Raw genomic sequence first — 20,499 nt, 5'->3', positions numbered from 1 at the left:
CCTTTTTATGTTGATTTACTGGAAAAAGGAAAACCAGCACAGAAAGTTACCATTTCAAAGTCTACAGAACCAATTAGAAACACCCACTGGGTATTTGGCCACTACATCAGAGCATGTGTTTCTTCTGCAAAAAAATAGTGGAAAGTAGTTGAGGAGAAGTTCTATTGTGATGGCAGATCTCCATGCAGATGTCTTCATCTACTTTAGTTTCCCTGAATCTGCCACGCCCGTCACTATAGAGATATTTTATTTACAACTTCACACGGAGCTGTCAGAGGGGGTTACATCAGGAAGGACGGCTCCTGTCTCTGCGTTTATCTCCTGAACCTGGTGCTGAGCCACTATAGTTGGAAGCTAGAACAGGACAGGACAGGAGGGGTGTTGGGATTTTCCCATTGCTCTTAATGCTTCTAGTTAATTGGCTTAATTTGACCATTGAGGGCCTTTTTAAAAGAGCATTTGGCGCACTCAGAGCTCAATGAGGGGGAGAAATGAACTCTAAAACACACACAGACCGATCAATAGCACTAGCACTGGGATCATAGACACCGGAAAAGTGAAGTAAGTCTCTGGTGTTTGGAACGGTCTGTTCAATGTTTTAATGTTGGTGAGGCAGTAATCCAACAGGAGGCCACACTGTTCGATTATCATTCATCAACTGCTTGGTTAATCTCAGGAGATATTATTGTTCGATTATCATTCATCAACTGCTTGGTTAATCTCAGGAGATATTATTGTTCGATTATCATTCATCAACTGCTTGGTTAATCTCAGGAGGTATTGTTCGATTATCATTCATCAACTGCTTGGTTAATCTCAGGAGGTATTATTGTTCGATTATCATTCATCAACTGCTTGGTTAATCTCAGGAGATATTATTGTTCGATTATCATTCATCAATTGCTTGGTTAATCTCAGGGGATATTATTGTTCGATTATCATTCATCAACTGCTTGGTTAATCTCAGGAGGTATTGTTCGATTATCATTCATCAACTGCTTGGTTAATCTCAGGAGGTATTATTGTTCGATTATCATTCATCAACTGCTTGATTAATCTCAGGAGGTATTATTGTTCGATTATCATTCATCAACTGCTTGATTAATCTCAGGAGGTATTATTGTTCAATTATCATACATCAACTGCTTGATTAATCTCAGGAGATATAATTGTCCGACCTCCTGTCTGTCAAGGAAATAAATAAATGAAGTCATAAGGCAAACACACCTTGACCCATTTAGAAATGAGTGTAGAGAATTGAATTGGACAATAAAACAGCTGTTGCTCATAGAAGATAGATGAACTGAGCTCACCTGAAACTTCTCGTGTGTCAGACCAGTAATACAACACCTTCACTTAGTAAACAACATTGAGCGGTCCTGGTGAAGAGACTGTCTGTTCTGGGGTGTACTGCATTGGACAGCGGCTCCATAGGGACAAGAGCTAATTCAAATAGCATCTGGCTAATCTTCTTTCCATGCATCAGCCATCATACTCAACATCGCTACTAGCATGTGAATGTACATCCAGCACCTACCATTACCCTTTATCACTGAGATATGTCCGGTCACAGTTTACGTTGCACTTTGAGCTCAGATCGTGTATTATGTTTCCCTTTCTCTGGCATCTCGCTAAAGCTTCTTGTTGTTCCTATGGGAATCATGTGACAGCAACGGGCTGTCATGATGAGAATGATGTGTGGGTAAATGGCTGCAAGAGGTGCTAATGGGTCCATAGAGAGATGGTTGAACTGTTCTTAATAAGCCTGCCACATATCAAGCCCTGGGCTCCCTTTGACTTCAACTTCAATGTGTAAATACATGCAGCAGCATGAAGGGAGGGGGAGGTTGACTGAGCCCACGGGTAGTGTTTGCTCTTCTCTCTCAGCCCTTGGAAGGGTGCGGCAGGCTCCACTGTTTCAGTGTGTGTGTGTGTGTGTGTGTGTGTGTGTGTGTGTGTGTGTGTGTGTGTGTGTGTGTGTGTGTGTGTGTGTGTGTGTGTGTGTGTGTGTGTGTGTGTGTGTGTGTGTGTGTAATATCAGACCCAGGAGAGTAGGAGGGGTGGTCCTCAGGCTCAGGTCCACCAGGCCTCTCTAACTGCGGCCCACAGGCATCTGTCTCCATCTGGGAACTCCTCCAATGCAAAGCACAGCGTTGATTCAGCCAGCTGTTTGGCTGAGATAGCTCAAAGCTGTCAGGACCCGTTTTTCAACAGGGCAATTATATCCAATCACTGCTGTCCGTCGCCTACTCGTCCCGCCGCCGGATATTGCAGTCATCACATTTGGTTATCAATTACGATTGCCAATGTGGAGGGATCTGTGAAGGGGGTTCTGGGCTGGAGGAGAGATGCCTCAGAGTGGTGACAGGACCCAATTAGGGAACAGGCAAGGAGCGCTACGACTGGCTGCCCACTAAATCAGCACAGGCAATGAGACAGACGCCCCAAACTAAGAGGTAACTCTCAGAGAAACCTGTGTAATGGCTCACACACAGAGACACACACACACACACACACACACACACACACACACACACATACACACACATTGCTGCTTCTGAAGGCCACTGCAAAACACCTGCAGTTGAAAAACACCTGGGGAAATTCTTCAATTAACATCAACCGAAAGCTTCACTGAATAGTCATGAGTATTATTGAGAAGTGGTTGCTTGCCACGCAAAGATGTGTCGGAATCTCGACAATGCATTCAATGTTAAATGTTTGATGTTAAAATATGCATCGGAGAGGCTGATTTCAGGTTCAAAGCATTTGAAGCGAGCAGACACACACAGGCATACCTCTTTATATTTTTTGTGAGAAAGCATAACCACCTGGTCGCTGGTATGTTTTTGCTGTATTATAGGATTACTACTGTAGTTTGAGGTTCAGCTCAAGTTAATGAGGTAGCGGTTGCCGATTGGCACAGATTTAGGATCAGCAAACCCTAGCCAAAACCATTACGGAGTAGAAGGGCAAAACTGACATTAGATCAGTGGCTAGAGGCGACTGCACACTTCCCACTTTAGAATGAACCTGACCTTCAGATATGTCAGTGCAGGTACCCATAATCCCTCAGCACTCCCTGCAGCTGTTTCTCGTGTGGAAAACTAACTAGGGAAGCAACCTGCAGGCTGAAAACAGCTCCTCACACCATCTCTTCCTACGGGATACGACAACATAGCTAACCCTTTCAAGACAAGACTGAACAAAACCAGCATCAGAGAAGTGTTTATCAGATCAAATTATACAGGATATCACAATTGCTTCCTTAAATATTATACAGCCATATTTTATCGCCAATGGTGTTTTATTGCCAATGGTGTGATTGTATCCTTAGCTTGTCTCAACTAACCCCAATGTCTCTCCTTTTATGGCAAAGAGGTTTGTAGCACTGTCTACTACATCCAGGCCCTATTTCTTTGCTGAACTGTGTCACAATACCTGTGGGCCAACTATTAAAAAAAACTTATCCCAGGCTGGCATCACATACCAGGGCCTATTTGAGGTGGATGTAACGGTGTGGTACGGTAATGTTGTGATGGCAGTCTGGCACACTTAATCTGACCTGGGGGCTTTGGCCTAGCTGACACAATTAAACAGCGCAGCATGCTAAGTTGACTTCTATGTGTGTGTGTGTGTGTGTGTGTGTGTGTGTGTGTGTGTGTGTGTGTGTGTGTGTGTGTGTGTGTGTGTGTGTGTGTGTGTGTGTGTGTGTGTGTGTGTGTGTGTGTGTGTGTGTGTGTGTGTGTGTGTGTGTGTGTGTGTGTGTGTGTGTAGAGCAATGAGCAAGGCAGGTAATTTTTCGGGGCTGCAGACACCATCGCTTTCTGACAGATGGGATTGTGTGTGAGGGGATGGGGTGAGGGAGGGTGAGGGAGAGGTTGGTGAGTGGATGTTGGTACAGTAGGTAGCCATTCCTGTGTGAGGAGGGGATTGATGGCGATGACATTGGAAAGCTATGGCAGTTTTCAGAAAGCAAAGCCTCTTTTCCCTGTAATGTGAGCCATTATTCCTGTGCTCTGTATCTGTGGACTAGCCTTTCTCAATGGATTCTGTTTCATGTTTGCTGTGCTGGTCCACAGAGAGAGTGAGAGGATGAGTCTATCCATGGCAGCAGCAGGGCTGAAGACAGATCCCCCCCGTCAGTCAGTCCGTTAGTCAGTGGTAATCCAAACAGGATATGAGCTCCTCTGTTTAACACAATACTACTTCCTGGGTCCTCAGAGACTTCACCTCTCCCATTAGCTGTAACACTCACATGCCATCCCACAGAGCCATAGAGATATAGTAGGATTCTAAACAGTTATTCTCCGCTCCACCTAGAGACACTGTCAGACAGGTACATATTCACTACTACACACTGGTCCTCACATAATTAGCTTTTTATTGATTGCATATTAATGACATTAGACAGGTGCAGCAATGGAAATGTGCAATAGCCTGTATTTGTTGCCAGACATTTTGCATTGGATTTTTTTCTTTTCAGAAGCTGAGACAATGGATGTACGCCCAGAGGCCACAGTGTGTAGATGTTGTCTTCTTCCTCTGTTTGGCCATCTGGTTCAGTAATAATATTCTGAGTGCATATGGGTTACCTCCTCTCGTCAACAACATATGGGCGGAATGAACTGCCCAACATATCATCCCCCCACATTGCTTAATTCATCACCCCAGCAGAAACTGTTTTAAGTGAGAACGGTGGAGTGACCAGAGATTCTTTGTATGGAACCCCCCCAACCAGAAAAATTCTCTCTCTGCTTTGCAAGGACGCATTTATCTTCCCTACAGAAACTTCACCAAGTGCACCAGCAGCAATACGCTACTTCCCTTCCCAGTACCCCCAGAGCTGTTGTGTCTGACAGAGAGACTAATTATATGCTGTGTGCATGCTATTTAAGAGAGCCTTGTAAGTAAAGTACACCCCAAGCTATGGCTGAAGTGAATGATGGTTTCTGTGCACCAAGTTGTGGCTGCTATCCCCAAGTCCCAGAGGCATTCACAGCAAATAAATGAGATTATATATTCCTCTCCTCTGGAACCTTATCAGATTATTCTCAATTTGATGTTATACAGTATATAAGGACCTGGATATTGCTTATGTCCTAGTTTTTCACTGCCGTTTTTTTCTACCATGATATGTACTTCTCATCGAATGTTGCTCATATCATCAATGAAACTGGACTAACACTTGTGCCTGATAATATGGGTTTTATAGCGTAAGTTGTTATCGATAAAACGTCACAATACTACGCAAAGTGTTCGATTTGGCTGCTGGGGTGCAAGGAGACCCCAGCTCCACTAAAACCATTTTCAAGGGATTGTTAAATAAATGTTATAACTAGGTTTTAATATCATCACCTCTTGTCAGAACTACACATTTTCGATTATGCCACATTTAGCTCTGTCATCAGCGTTATACATCATGTAACTGCATGCTTTTCAAGATCAGCAAACATCAATTGATCATGCAATTTCAGATACCTGAGGGTAGACTCACGATATCTCTCAATATTGTCCTACATTAATTGGATATTGTATAGCTAGCCATATTGACGTGATCTGTTATTAGCTAGCTAGCCAATTTAACATGGTCCATCAATCAATGTAGCCAATCATGTCTGTCTGCAGCAATTGTGATGAAACACTCTTAAAAACAGTGTCTATTTGTGGAAAAACCACCTTGATTAACTCTTTAGTCATATCCCAGTTTACCTATTTGCTTATCGTCTTGCCTACACTTAGCGACCTGTTTTTTAAATTATAGGAGCAAAAAATAATCTATTTTATTTGGAACAGCAAGCCAGACGGGCCTATTTATATAATGAATATGAATTCAGAGGGCAGAAATATTAAAGCATTAGAAACTCTCACTAAAGTCTTCAGTCATACAAAAATTGTACTTAAATCTGAACTGGTTCTCTAGCAGATTGGTAAGAATGTCTCACCCCATGTTCAATAATGTCCCTTTTCTCTTTATTCAGATTACTACCTCTCACTTTCGGTTATTTGAAAATTAAAACAAGCCATAGAAAGTTGGTTGCAATTTCAATTTAATCCAGCAGAAGAAAACAAGCAAATATTTCAACAAATATTGTGGTTAAACTCAAATATACTAATTGACAAAAAATCTAAAAAAAATAAAAAAATATATATTTTTTTTAAAGTATAATCTTTGTAAATGATATCATAGGACTGGTTCAGTTATGTCACACATGCAGCTAACAAAAATATATGGAAATGTCTGTTCTACCCAAAATTACAACCAACTAATTGCAGCATTACCGCAAAAATGGAAGAGGGAAGTGGAAGGGGGATAAAGTAAGGAACTTGTTTCTAGGCCCTGCATTAAAGACCAAAATTGGTTTAAGAAAATTGTGATACATAAAAAAAAGTATACCAGTTTAATTTTAGGACAAAAAAATTGACAGCTGTGCCATATAGATTGCAAAATAGTTGGGATGAGATTTTCAATGTATCGATTCAATGGCACATGGTTTATGAACTGATACGCAAAACGACGCCAGATTCAAAACTTAGAATTTTTCAATTTAAATTATTATTAAAAAGTATTGCAACCAATAGAATGTTATATAGTATATATGGGGGATACAACTATCCCACTCTGCAGATTCTGCTGCGAAGAGAGAGAATCATTAGATCATTTGTTTTGGTACTGTCCAAATGTAGCTTGTTTTTGGTCACAGGTCCAGGAATGAAGAATTGCAACAACTCTACAGATAGCACTACTGGGTGATTTGAAAATTCATAGTCAATTAATCAATAATAAAATATAACTTTTAGCAAAAAAAAAAGATCTTTAATTTACAATCTGTAGAAACAATGAGAATAGAAAGGTTTCAACAGCACAGTTGAAAAAGATATGTCAAATAGAAATCCAATATGGATGTGTTAATAGATGGGACAGATTGGGTGGAGGTGGAGGGTGGAACTAATAACAACACGATTACTCATGTCAAATGTACTGTGTCCGTTATTTGTATATAGGGTCTGAATTTTGTGTAACAGTACAGAGAAATCAAACTGGATGGTCTTCAGAAATAGATGGAAGGGGTTTAGGGTAGCGGAAGGATATGAGTAAAAACAAGCAAAAGATAACTATTGTAAAATAGATTGTGTCTGTAAAATATATATAGTATACATGAGCTGGAAGTAGAAGCCTATGTGCTGTTGTTCACTAGTTTTGTCACGTTCCTGACCTGTTTTCTGGTGTTTTTTATGTGTGTGATGGTCAGGGCGTGAGTTTTGGGTGGGCAGTCTATGTTTTCCGTTTCTATGTTGGTTTTGGGTTGCCTGGTATGGCTCTTGATTAGAGGCAGGTGTTTTGCGTTTTCCTCTAATTGAGAGTCATATTAAGGTAGGGTGTTCTCACTGTTTGTTTGTGGGTGATTGTTCCTGTGTCTGTGTAATCCACATGGGACTGTTTCGTTTGTTCGTTCGTTTTAGGCAGTCTGTTCCTGTTCTTGCGTCCTTCGTCTATATGTAAGTTCGGTTGTTTCAGGTCTGTTGCCTTCGTTTATTGTTTTGTAGTTTGTTCTAGTGTTTTGTCAGTGTTTCGTCTGTTTTGAAATAAATAGTTATGTATTCATCACCCGCTGCGCCTTGGTCCGTTCATACACCACCAGACGAACGTTACAGAATCACCCACCAAACCCAGATCAAGCAGCGGGTTAACGGACAGCAACGACAGCAGCAGCGCAAGGAGGAGGAATGGACTTGGGAGGATGTTTTGGACGGGAAAGGTTGCTACACATGGGAGGAGATCCTGGCTGGAAGGGATCGCCTCCCATGGGAACAGCTGGAGGCACTGAGGAGAGCAGAGGCAACCGGAGAAGGGAACCGGAGTTATGAGGGGACGCGTCTAGCACGGAAGCCCGAAAAGCCCGTGAGGACCACCCAAAAATTTCTTGGGGGGGGGCTAAGAGGTAGGGGGCCGAGGGCAGGTAGGAGACCTGCGCCCACTTCCCAGGCTAACCGTGGAGAGCGGGAGTACGGGCAGACACCATGTTACGCAGTAGAGCGCACGGTGTCTCCTGTACGGGTGCATAGCCCAGTGCGGGTTATTCCACCTCCCCGCACTGGTAGGGCTAGATTGGGCATTGAGCCAAATGTCATGAGGCCGGCCCTACATATCTGGCCACCAGTACGTCTCCTTGGGCCGGCTTACATGGCACCAGCCTTACGCATGGTGTCCCCGGTTCGCCAAAACACAGCCCAGTGCGGGTTATTCCACCTCCCCGCACTGGACGGGCTACGGGGAGCATGCAACCAGGTAAGGTTGGGCAGGCTCAGTGCTCAAGGGAGCCAGTACGCCTACACGGTCCGGTATTTCCGGCGCTACCTCCTCGCCCCAGCCCAGTACCACCAGTGCCTACACCACGCACCAGGCTTCCAGTGCGTTTTAAGAGCCCTGTTCCTCCTCCACGCACTCTCCCTATGGTGCGTGTCTCCAGCCCAGTGCCTCCAGTTCCGGCACCACGCACTAAGCCATCTGTGCGTCTCCAGAGCCCTGTACGCACTGTTCCTTCTCCCCGCACTCGCCCTGAGGTGCGTGCCCTCAGCCCGGTACCTCCAGTTCCGGTACCACGCACCAGGCCTATAGTGCGCTTCGAGAGGTCAGTGTGCCCTGTCCCTGCTCCCCGCACTAGCCTTGAAGTGCGTGCCGTCATCCCGGTACCTCCAGTTCCGGCACCACGCACCAGGCCTACTGTGCGCCTCAGCAGGGCAGAGTCGGCCGTCTGCCCAACCAACGCCTTCTGCACTGCCTGTCTGCCCAGCTCCGTCTGAGCCATCTGTCTGCCCAGCGCCGTCTGAGCCATCTGTCTGCCCAGCGCCGTCTGAGCCATCTGTCTGCCCAGCGCCTTCTGAGCCATCTGTCTGCCCAGCGCCTTCTGAGCCATCCGTCTGCCACGAGCCATTAGAGCCGCCCGTCTGTCCCGAGCCATTAGAGCCGTCCGTCAGTCAGGAGCCGCTAGAGCCGTCCGTCAGTCAGGAGCCGCCAGAGTCGCCGGCCAGTCAGGAGCCGCCAGAGCCGCCGGCCAGTCAGGAGCCGCCAGAGACGCCGGCCAGTCAGGAGCTGCCATAGACGCCGGCCAGTCAGGAGCTGCCAGAGACGCCGGCCAGTCAGGAGCTGCCAGAGACGCCGGCCAGTCAGGAGCTGCCAGAGACGCCGGCCAGTCAGGAGCTGCCAGAGACGCCGGCCAGTCAGGAGCTGCCAGAGACGCCGGCCAGTCAGGAGCTGCTAGAGACGCCAGCCAGTCAGGAGCTGCCAGAGACGCCAGCCAGTCAGGAGCTGCCAGAGACGCCAGCCAGTCAGGAGCTGCCAGAGACGCCAGCCAGTCAGGAGCTGCCAGAGACGCCAGCCAGCCCGGACCTGCCAGAGTCCCTAGCCAGCCCGGACCTGCCAGAGTCCCTCAGCCCGGACCTGCCAGAGTCCCTCAGCCCGGACCTGCCAGAGTCCCTCAGCCCGGACCTGCCAGAGTCCCTCAGCCCGGACCTGCCAGAGTCCCTCAGCCAGGACCTGCCCCTTATCCCGGTGCTGCCCCTTATCCCGGTGCTGCCCCTTATCCCGGTGCTGCCCCTTATCCCGGTGCTGCCCCTTATCCCGGTGCTGCCCCTTCATTTAGGTGGTTTTAGTTGGAGGGTGGTCATTGGGAGGGGGATACAGAAGCGGGGAGTAACTATGGTGGTGTGGGGACAGCGTCCGGAGCCTGAGCCACCACCGTGGTCAGATGCCCACCCAGACCCTCCCCTGGACTTTGTGCTGGTGCGCCCGGCGTTCGCACCTTGAGGGGGGGGGGGGGGTTCTGTCACGTTCCTGACCTGTTTTCTGGTGTTTTTTTATGTGTGTGATGGTCAGGGTGTGAGTTTTGGGTGGGCAGTCTATGTTTTCCGTTTCTATGTTGGTTTTGGGTTGCCTGGTATGGCTCTTGATTAGAGGCAGGTGTTTTGCGTTTTCCTCTAATTGAGAGTCATATTAAGGTAGGGTGTTCTCACTGTTTTTTTGTGGGTGACTGTTCCTGTGTCTGTGTAATCCAAATGGGACTGTTTCGTTTGTTCGTTCGTTTTAGGTAGTCTGTTCCTGTTCTTGCGTCCTTCGTCTATATGTAAGTTCGGTTGTTTCAGGTCTGTTGCCTTCGTTTATTGTTTTGTAGTTTGTTCTAGTGTTTTGTCAGTGTTTCGTCTGTTTTGAAATAAATAGTTATGTATTCATCACCCGCTGCGTCTTGGTCCGTTCATACACCACCAGACGAACGTTACAAGTTTACTCCAATTAGGGGAGGAATGGTAGGGTTAGTGTAAAATAGTAAAGAAAATAACATTTTAAAAAGATGTGTATACATTATATATACTAATGTATGTATATATGTGTGTGTGAATGTGTATATATACAGTATATTTACAAAAAAATATATGGGGGATTGGAAATGATGCAGACAATTTCATTGATGGAAGCTACAATCTATCTGCAGTATTAAAGCTGATCTACCTCACCAAAATGTTTTTATAATAATGAAAGCAATGTTGAAAAGGGGATAATGTTTGCTAACTTCGCTAGGTAGGCCTACGTTGGTTGTTTAGCCAACTGTACAATGTTTCTGTAGCTTGCAAAGTAAACATTATCAGCTAACATTACATCAGCAAATGTGTCCTTCTGCTGCTTGACAGGAAGAGTCCACAAATGATGGTACATTTATGCAAAACACTCATACTTGTCAGGTATGGCTCACTTTATTCCAATTAATGGAGGACAATATTGAGAGATATCGTAAGTCTACCCTCAGGTATCTGAAATTACATGATCAATTGATGTTTACTGATCATGAGATCATGCAGTTACTTGCTGTATAACTCTGATGACAGAGCTAAATGTGGAATAATTGGACATTTGTAGTCCTGACTATGCTCTTCAAGAGGTGATGATATTAAAACCAAATAGTTCACATTTATTTAACAATCCCTTGAAAATGGCACGCAGTTATCAATGGTTTTAGCAGAGCTGGTGGTCTCCTTGCCCCCAGCAGGATAATCGAATGCTCTGCCCCTTATTGTGATGTTTTATTGTTAACAACCTATTTTCCCTGGTGCCCTGTATGAGTGTGTAGAGCTTTGACGGTCATGGAATTTTGGATTCGGTTATTGGTCAGTCAAATGACCGCGGTCACGCTTATAATCGTTTGAAGAGCACAATCATGTTTGTTAAGACACACATTTTCTTCTCTCCTCCACTCCTGATGCATGTGCTGCGGCTGCAGGGAGGGAAGTATTGCCTCGGCAACCAAAGACCTGTTTGCTACAACACTTTGCTTGTTTCAGCAAGGAGCAACAAAGTTTCACCACAAAGTTGAATATATTTATTTTTTACGGTTGTGACGGATGATTTATTTCCATGACAGTCTTCATCCATAATCGTGGGTTACACGGTTTTACGTTAACTGTGCAAGCCCTACGAGTGTGCCATCACTTCAACAGTAGGGGGTTACAAGCAGATGCAGCCTTCTTCTTACTGAGCGTTCTGTACAGCAGCAACAGACTTTGATCCCTGTGTTGGAGTCGTGTTGGCAGAGGTTTACTGAGATAGTGTCGTTCCGGGGGTAGGCCTGCATTTTCATAAGCTGGTTTTCCTCTCTTCTCGCCGAGGAGAGATTTAACTTGGGGCTCACAGCTGGGAAGCACACCAGGGCTGCTATTATTCAATGTATTTGGGCTTGCCAGATTTGAATCACTTCTACTGCGTGGCAGGTAGGTAGGAGTTTGAGTTAGAGAGAGACTCATACTTCCAGGCTGGGGGAATGCATGGCAATATTAATTTAAATCTGGCTTTCAAGTGATGCTCTGCTTTAAGGAACCTCACGCACAAAGCACTGCAGAGACCTGTGAAAACCTGTCAACCACTCTGTTGTTACAATCAGACTCAAAGAGCTGCTGCCTGGTGAAATGCAGCTTTGTTACAGTAGATTTGACTTCACAATAATAATTCTCTGTGGGAATATATTATAATATATGTCAATTTAGTTGTGACAATAATGAAAGGAAAAACAGCAGACATACCCTGTTAGTCTTCTATTGTATTTGTATTGGCCTGAAAAATACATTTCTTTCAGTCTACAACATACAGCATTGCAAGTTCTAAATGGTGATCCTTGGGAAGAACACATTACAACTTTTCTGATGCAAACACATTAATATTCTAGTAGTGCCAGGGTGCACATTTCCCTTACTGCTGAAACAACGCTCATGTTTTCCTGAACAGAGGAAGAACTCTTGCTGGTCACTTAAGGAACTGTGACTTGGCTGATGAATATGATAAAAATACTCATGGGAGCTCTATTTTCAAATGAGAACATCGCCTACTATTCCCCCTCGAGACAGGCTTTCCTCGCCACGTTAATAAATCACTATATCCAGTCTCCACAGAGCAGCTGTGAATTTTAATGAATGTTTAAAATACCATTAATGTAGAAGATTGGTGATAAAAATCTATTTTGGGTTGCCTCTATGGACTAGGATTTAGTTGTGTGTGTGATACATGAGCAGACCAGACATGATGGATAAAAGTTCCTGTCTCCAAACATTCACCCTTCCCTGTGAATGTGTGGTGCTGAGAAGAGGAGAGGAGATGAAGAGGAGAGGAAAGCTTCATCTCCTATCCTCAAATCTCATCAGAGATATGACGTCGCACAAATGTGCCTGAACAAGAATACATCCTGATGAGGCGTTGATGTCAGGAAGGGAGAGCAGTGGGTTGAGCTGGCTGGTACACTCTCAGATCTGGTGGCCTGGATTCATGACGAAGAGCTTTTGGGTTGTTCCATGAAATGAGTGCCGTTTGCATCCCTTTTGATATTTTAAATATAAATTGCGCACCAATATAGCATTTTAAAAGCCTGTTATATTAAATGAAGTGTCCTTTAATATAGACCACATGGATAATTCAATTAATCCACTTTATGCATTTTGACATGTCCCTCTGTGCACACTCTGTGACTTCTAGGAAGGTTTTAACCCACTTAATCTCAAGAAGTCTTCACCATCATTGTAAAGTCATTTCTGAAGATTAGTTTGTATTTAATGTGGTTAGTGTTTCACATACATCTGTCCCTCATTTTAAAGTCAAACCTGTTATGTGAACTGATCTCTTATTATGGTAATATGGTGAACCATTGAACATCTAATAGTCAAATCACAGTGTAAAACCATATGAGCAGGTCTAGCTAACACAATTAAACAAGGCAGCATGCTACATTGACTTCAATGAGCTGGTTCTTCTCTTTTTGGCCATTTTCTGGTGTTTTGTGATGGAAACCTGAGCGGGTTGAGCATAACACGTCAAACCTGTAACCTATAGATAGACAGGCTAGAAATGTTTTAACAATAAAAAAACATTTGTGAAGCTTGCATTCAATTGCCACACCCTGTGTCCCAGGCTGGCATCACATGCCACAGTCTATTTGAGGTGGATGGGATGGTGTGCCCTTGTGGTACAGTAACGTTAAGATGGCAGTCTGGCACACTTAATCTGACCTGGGGGCTTTGGCCTAGCTGACACAATTAAACAGCGCAGCATGCTAAGTTGACTTCTATGTGTGTGTGTGTGTGTGTGTGTGTGTGTGTGTGTGTGTGTGTGTGTGTGTGTGTGTGTGTGTGTGTGTGTGTGTGTGTTGAGCATTGAGCAAGGCAGGTAATTATTTGGGGGTTGCAGACACCATCGCTCTCTGACAGATGGGATTGTGTGTGAGGGGATGGGGTAAGGGAGGGTGAGGGAGAGGTTGGTGAGTGGATGTTGGTACAGTAGGTAGCCATTCCTGATGTAACCCAGCTAGCTGTAACCTATGGCGCTAAAACCAATCACAACCTGTAGCCTGTAAACAACCAGCTAGTGTGAGGAGGGGATTGATGGCGAGGACATTGGAAAGCTATGGCAGTTTTCAGAAAGCAAAGCCTCTTTTCCCTGTAATGTGAGCCATTATTCCTGTGCTGTGTCTCTAGCCTTTCTCAATGGATTCTGTTTCATGTTTGCTGTGCTGGTCCACAGAGAGAGTGAGGATGAGTCTAATAGATAGACAGGCGAGAATAAGAATTTAAAAATGAACCTTCTTTTGGGGGGGGTAGCTTGCATACCATTGCCACAATCTGTTGCACACAACAAGCTCCTGTCCCAAGGGAATTGATTTATGGATTATTTAAGATGAAGTTGTCAACCCTGTTACAGTCATCCCTGTTACATTATTTGGCACATAATAGACACTTACTATAGGCACAGACATTTTTTTATTTAGCCTCTTGAGATGGAAAAACACGTTTTCTTATGAAGTTCAAGTTCTTCGTGGCAGAATGTTCAAATGAGGTGAAATCAAGTTGGTGGAACGACCCTTTAATAACACCAGCTTCCTTCAATCTCTTCAAATAATTCATACTTTTATAAAAAAAATCTTATTTTAAGGAAAAGTCCTAGTTTCTGTAAAACCAACAATGGTATTCAAGTATACCGTACATTTATGATGAGGAAGATATGGCACTTCTATGGAACTTGGAGAGTCTTAGGGCAGGTGGTGTAATGCATTGTAGATTACATTAAAGATCATATTTGAATGTCATAGTTACTGATTTCTCTGGTAGTTCTGTGTTAATGTAAAGCAAGATACGCACATCATAAACAGTACAAGAATCAATGATTCACTACTAAGGGGGTCTCTCTCTCCTTCAGTTACTTATCCATACTGAAGGATTTTCCCTCTCTTGTACTTTGTAGGGATCCACTCTGCTACAGCCTCCACTGTCTCTTCTCCTATGTGGCTAGTGTTGCTTTTTGGCCCAGGCTGCCTCACTATACCCAATGTTCCCACCCAGATAGTCCCTCCAAAGAGGCTTGTCTACATTACAGGCGATGGAACGGAACACCTGATCGGGAGACTGTCCTGTGGGGTTACAGGCTTGTGTGTGTGGGTGTGTGTGTGTGTGTGGGTGTGAGGAGATGGGTGTTCTTTGACCACACCCTGCTATGTGCCCGCCCACCTGCCCGGCCACAATCTAGGTCACAGCTTCTTGAATGTGACCACCTCAGTCTGGTACTTTTACTGCCTTGGCACTAGTGTTGTTGTAAAGAGCATGGTGAATTGCAAATGGCTTGAAGTCAGGATAATGAGGACAGCTCTCTATCTATCTTTCTCTTTTCTCTCTCTCTCTCCCTCTTTCTCTCTCTCTCTCTGGTTAATATGCCAGAAATAAATGGGATTATGTTGTACGCTGCCATTTCCTCCATCAAGACTGTATCTTGTGTTTAGTTTGCTGGAGGCTTCTCTCTCTCTCTCTCTCTCTCTCTCTCTCTCTCGCGCGCGCGCGCGCGCACTCTCTCTCTCTCTCTCCCCCTGAGAGTAGCTGTTGACCACCCACAAGGTGATATCAACATGCATTGTGCCCCGTTTAAGTGGGCCAGAGGAGATTTTCGGAGATTCTCAAGGCCTGGTGTTGAGAGGTGTGTGTTTGAGGTAAACTGTTGCTGTGACGCTGCGCTACGGCTTATGCCTCTGAGATAACGCTCTCTTGAAACAAGTGTAAGAAAACAGAGAGCTTTGAATAGATGTAGGCTTTAGCGAAAGATAGGAGAGGGGAGTAGAGGAGAGATAGGAGAGGAGAGATAGGAGAGGAGTGAGAGGAGAGATAGGAGAGGAGAGATAGGAGAGAGGAGAGGAGGGGAGAGATAAGATCGGAGAGGAGAAGAGAGGAGAGGAGAGATAGGAGAGGAGAGATAGGAGAGGAGAGATAGGAGAGGAGAAATAGGAGGAGAGGAGAGGAGAGATAGGAGCGGAGAGGAGAAGAGAGGATAGGAGAGATAGGAGAGGAGAGGAGCGGAAGCACTGGACTCTTTGCCAGAGGAACAACACAGACCTAACAGTATTTGCCAGGTACATCTCAACCGATCTGCGTTTTTCTGCGCCAAACAAATGTGGTGACAGGTGTTGCAGTCAGCTGCTCCACGTCCGTACTGCCCACAGTTTGAATAACTCACTGAAGGGGAGTACTGTATAGGGGAACAGGCCCTTCAGGCACAGATATACATACAGATAGGGGCATCAGATGTCCATGTATCACCCTGACCCCTGACCACCCCACCACACTCCTGTTTCTCTCACCCTTATGTGAACTTTCAGAAGGCTTCAATAACAGAGGCTGTATACATACAGAGTGGACAAGCGGTCCCCCAAACAGCCGTGCTAAAATATAAATGATTCCAGCACCATCTGCATGCTAATCGGAATAACGTCTCCAAAGACCCACTTCGTCCACCCAGGCTTTGAAAAGAAAACATCCACAGAAATTCTCTGCTTTCCTGGCTCTAAAAGGATGAAAGAATCCCACAGAGAGACCAGTGTTTGTCATTAGGGCACTCAATGTGCAGCTTTTTATGAAGCAACAGGGAAACTGTTGAATTCAATGGCTAATTTGATTTGAGCCAAGTTTAAAATAAATGTGAAATTATAATTTGTATTTGTTTGCTGGTCTTTCCTGTGCTTATCTGTCTGGCACACAGCTCCCTTGATGTTCCTCTGTGAATCTCAGCACACACAGAGCAGACTGCTGAGGAGAAAGCACATCAAACTCATGGCGAAGTGACTCAAAACAGTAGTGTTGACGACAGCAGAAAATAACAACAACAGCGGTGGCCTTATCGTCACCCCAGCGCCTGTCTTTCAGCACAAGTCAGACTTGTTATCTTATCTTTGCACTGGAAAAACAGAATGAATCATCATGAGCTGAAGAGAGAGACAGAGAGAGAGAGAGAGAGAGAGAGAGAGAGAGAGAGAGAGAGAGAGAGAGAGAGAGAGAGAGAGAGAGAGAGAGAGAGAGAGAGAGAGAGAGAGAGAGAGAGAGAGAGAGAGAGAGAGAGAGAGAGAGAGAGAGAGAGGGTGTTGATTGTTGGTGTCATTTGAACAGAAGTGTACAGAATTACAGTCTGTGTTCTCCACATTGGTCACAGATGGGTTAGCATCTTCTGTCTCAGAGTAAACACACACACGCCCCTCTCTTCAGTCATGTTGCAGGACTTTGTGGAGGCTGGCATGTTTTTGGTGATGCTGCCCCATGCCACTGCTGGATGCTGATTATGGTTTTGCCTGCTACTTACTAAAACATACGGTGTACAAATCGTACCACATACTATTTAGAACGCACTGTTTAGTAAAAAGATTAGCAGTAAGCAACTGAAGTCAACATACTAGGCTCGTCCATACTGAGAATGCATCATTTCATTTCTCGCCATTCGTTCATTTTGGTACATGACCTTTTCTGATTATCAGCTGTTGTTGTCAAAAACGTGTGTCCGGAAGAGGATCGTCTCCCTCAGTATCATCCTGGCATTTAAAGCAAACTCAATTCTCGAAAATGTCTTATACTATAAAACATTCTATTTTCGGGTTGGCCAAAATGCCTACTATATAGAACACAAGGAGGGGTATTCGAACAAGGCCATAGTCTTCTTCACAAAGAGCTAAATAAGAACAACTCCTTTGTTTTTTAAATGCCCACTTTTCAATAAACTAGGAAAGAACTCATGGATAGTGATTCTTAAATGTTAGTCATTGATCATTGTTATGAGGGAAAGTCCAGCGTGCCAATTATCTTTATTATTCCTCAGTGTTTCATACGTCATGTCTAATGGGGTAGTGTGTTTGTGTGTGAGTCCCATCTGCTGTTAGTCCTATATCCTCTCCTCTAAGACAATTGTTCCTGCCCCAGCCATGGCCAGCCATCCAGCTTAGCCTGAGATTTTTTTATTTATTTAACCTTTATTTAACCAGGCAAGTCAGTTAAGGACAAATTCTTATTTACAATGACAGCCTACCCCGGCCAACGCTGGTCCAATTGTGCGCTGGACTATGGGACTCCCAATCACAGCTGGATGTGATACAGCCTGATTTCAAACCAGGGACTGTAGTGACACCTCTTGCACTGAGATGCAGTGCCTTAGTCCACTGCGCCACTCGGGAGCCCACACCTTGTCTGGTCAGAGGTAGCTGTGTTGTGGGATACTGTTTTAATAATGAGCACGTTGCTGCTCATCTATCATTTATAGAGCTGCGCCTCCTCAGGTTTCTGTCCTAGCATGGCTGTCGTTATCATTCTCATCACATTTTCACAGTGCTGTCCTTCCTCACACAACAGCATGCCTTTGTCTAGTTACCCTTAGCAACACTGTCCTCTAAACAATAAAGCCGTTTTTAATGGTTTACAGGAAGTGCAGAGCACTGTCTGCCTATCCTTGGCTTTGTTATGTGTCTTTGACTCTGGAATTCCAGTCAGAGACAGGTAAGATGATGTTATCCAGTATGTGAATGTATCAAAAGAAGCACAAAGTCAGTAACTGTAAGGCTGTAGCTTTCAAGCCGACAATAACTGTAAGGAGTTGTTTTATATCGAGTTGAACTGTTGTCTGTCTGTCTGTCTGTCTGTCTGTCTGTCTGTCTGTCTGAATGTTTTTCTGTCTGTCTGTCTGTCTGTCTGTCTGTCTGTCTGTCTGTCTGTCTGTCTGTCTGTCTGTCTGTCTGTCTGAATGTTTTTCTGTCTGTCTGTCTGTCTGTCTGTCTGTCTGTCTGTCTGTCTGTCTGTCTGTCTGTCTGTCTGCCTCTCTCTGTGTCTCTCTCTCTCTCTCTCTCACTCTCTCTTCCTTTCTCTCTCTATTTCTCTCTCTCTTTTGCTCTCTCTCTTTGTATCTCTCTCTCTTTGTATCTCTCTCTTTCTCTCTCTCTCTTTGTATCTCTCTCTGTCTCTCTTTCTCTCTCTCTCTTTCTCTGTCTCCCTCTCTCTTTCTTTCTCTCTCTTTGTATCTCTCTCTCTCTGTCTCTCTTTGTATCTCTCTCTCTGTCTCTCTCAATTCAATTCAATTCAATTTGCTTTTTGGCATGACGTAACAATGTACATATTGCCAAAGCTTATTTTGGATATTTATAATATAAAAATAAAAATGAGAATCAAAATTGTCAACGGGACAACAGTAACAACCAAGTGTCAAAATAACCATACATTCAACAATAACAATAAGCATACAGTAGAGGACATGTTCAGGTTGATTGGTCTGTCAGACACTGTCCCTCATCTTATGCCAGGCAGCAATGTAGTGCGCTGCAAGCCCACAGCTCTCTGTGTCCTCCCCCAACAGGACGGGTAGCCTACTCTCATCAGAGAGGTCTTTGAAACCTTATCAAATTTGGGAAAATGACACTCGCTAATTGTTTCATATTGTTCACATTTTGTCAGGGAATGCAGCTCCGTCTCATGTTCTGCTGTTGTGCAGTGGTTGCACAGCCTTTCCTCTACAGGGAGCCAGGTTTTATCCTGATTGATTGGATGTTCTGGTCCTGAGGCTTCAGTGTGTTAGTAGAACAGGTTTGTGAACTCAGCCCCCAGGACCAGCTGGATGAGGGGACTCTTTTCTTTACTCAGCTCTTGGCATTGCAGGGCTTGGTGGTGATATATATATATATATTTGTACCTTTATTTAACCAGGTAGGCAAGTTGAGAACAAGTTCTCATTTACAATTGCGACCTTATATGATAGGGGGTCACTGTATTTTAGATGTTTCCAAAACTGAATTGCTCTTTTTTGAGTTTTTATTATTAGTGGATATTGGCCTAATTCTGCCCTGCATGCATTGTTTGTAGTTTTCCTCTGGACATGTAGGAGAATCTTACAGAACTCTGCATGCAGGGTTTCAATGGGGTGTTTGTCTCATTTGATGAAATCTTGTTTTGCAAGTGGACACCACACCTCGCTGCCATAAAGTGCAATTGGTTCAATGACACATTCAATTCGTTTTAGCCAAATTTGAATAGGTATTTCAATTTGAATTGGCTTTTTAATGGCGTAGAATGCCCTGCGTGCTTTCTCTCTCAGTTCATTCACTGCCTCATTAAGGTGTCCAGTTGAGCTTGTTTTTAAACCTAAGTAATTGTAGTGTGTGCAGTACTTTATATATTTTGTACAAATTGAGAACTTTGGTCTAATTCCCTGAGATCTGGATCTTCTCTGGAAAATCATTATTTTAGTCTTTTTGGGGTTTACTGCCAGGGCCCAGGTCTGGCAGTACTGCTCTAGCAGGTCCAGGCTCTGCTGTAGGCCATGTGCTGTGGGTGACAGCAGGCATAGGTCACCTGGGAAGGGTAGGCATTTAACTTCTGAATTGTGGAGACTAACACCAGGGGCTGAGGATTTTTCTAGAATAGTGGCCAATTCGTTGATGTAAATATTGAAGAGTGCATGGCTCAGATTACAACCCTGACAAAGGCCCCGCCCCTGGTTAAAGAATTCTGTTCTTTTCTTGACAATTTTAATGCTGCACGTATTTTGCCAGTATACATTGATTTAATTATGTTATATGTTTTACCCCCCCCTCTCTCTCTCTCTCTGTCTCTGTATCTCTCTCTCTCTTTCTCTCTCTCTCTCTTTGTATCTCTCTATCTCTCATTGTCTCTTTCTCGCTGTCT

The 20,499-nt window shown here is 44.4% G+C and overlaps 1 protein-coding gene across 2 annotated transcripts in view; it reads left to right on the top strand.

Moving 5' to 3' along the window:
* LOC129825133 (polypeptide N-acetylgalactosaminyltransferase 14-like) overlaps nt 1-20,499 on the top strand; it is a 135,417-nt gene that overhangs the window by 53,751 nt on the left and 61,167 nt on the right. The window lies entirely within an intron of this gene.

Source organism: Salvelinus fontinalis, chromosome 27 (assembly GCF_029448725.1).
Source record: "Salvelinus fontinalis isolate EN_2023a chromosome 27, ASM2944872v1, whole genome shotgun sequence".
NCBI classification, from domain to species: domain Eukaryota; kingdom Metazoa; phylum Chordata; class Actinopteri; order Salmoniformes; family Salmonidae; genus Salvelinus; species Salvelinus fontinalis.
Note: the sequence above shows the minus strand (reverse complement) of the source record. Positions and strands in the feature narration are given on the sequence as shown.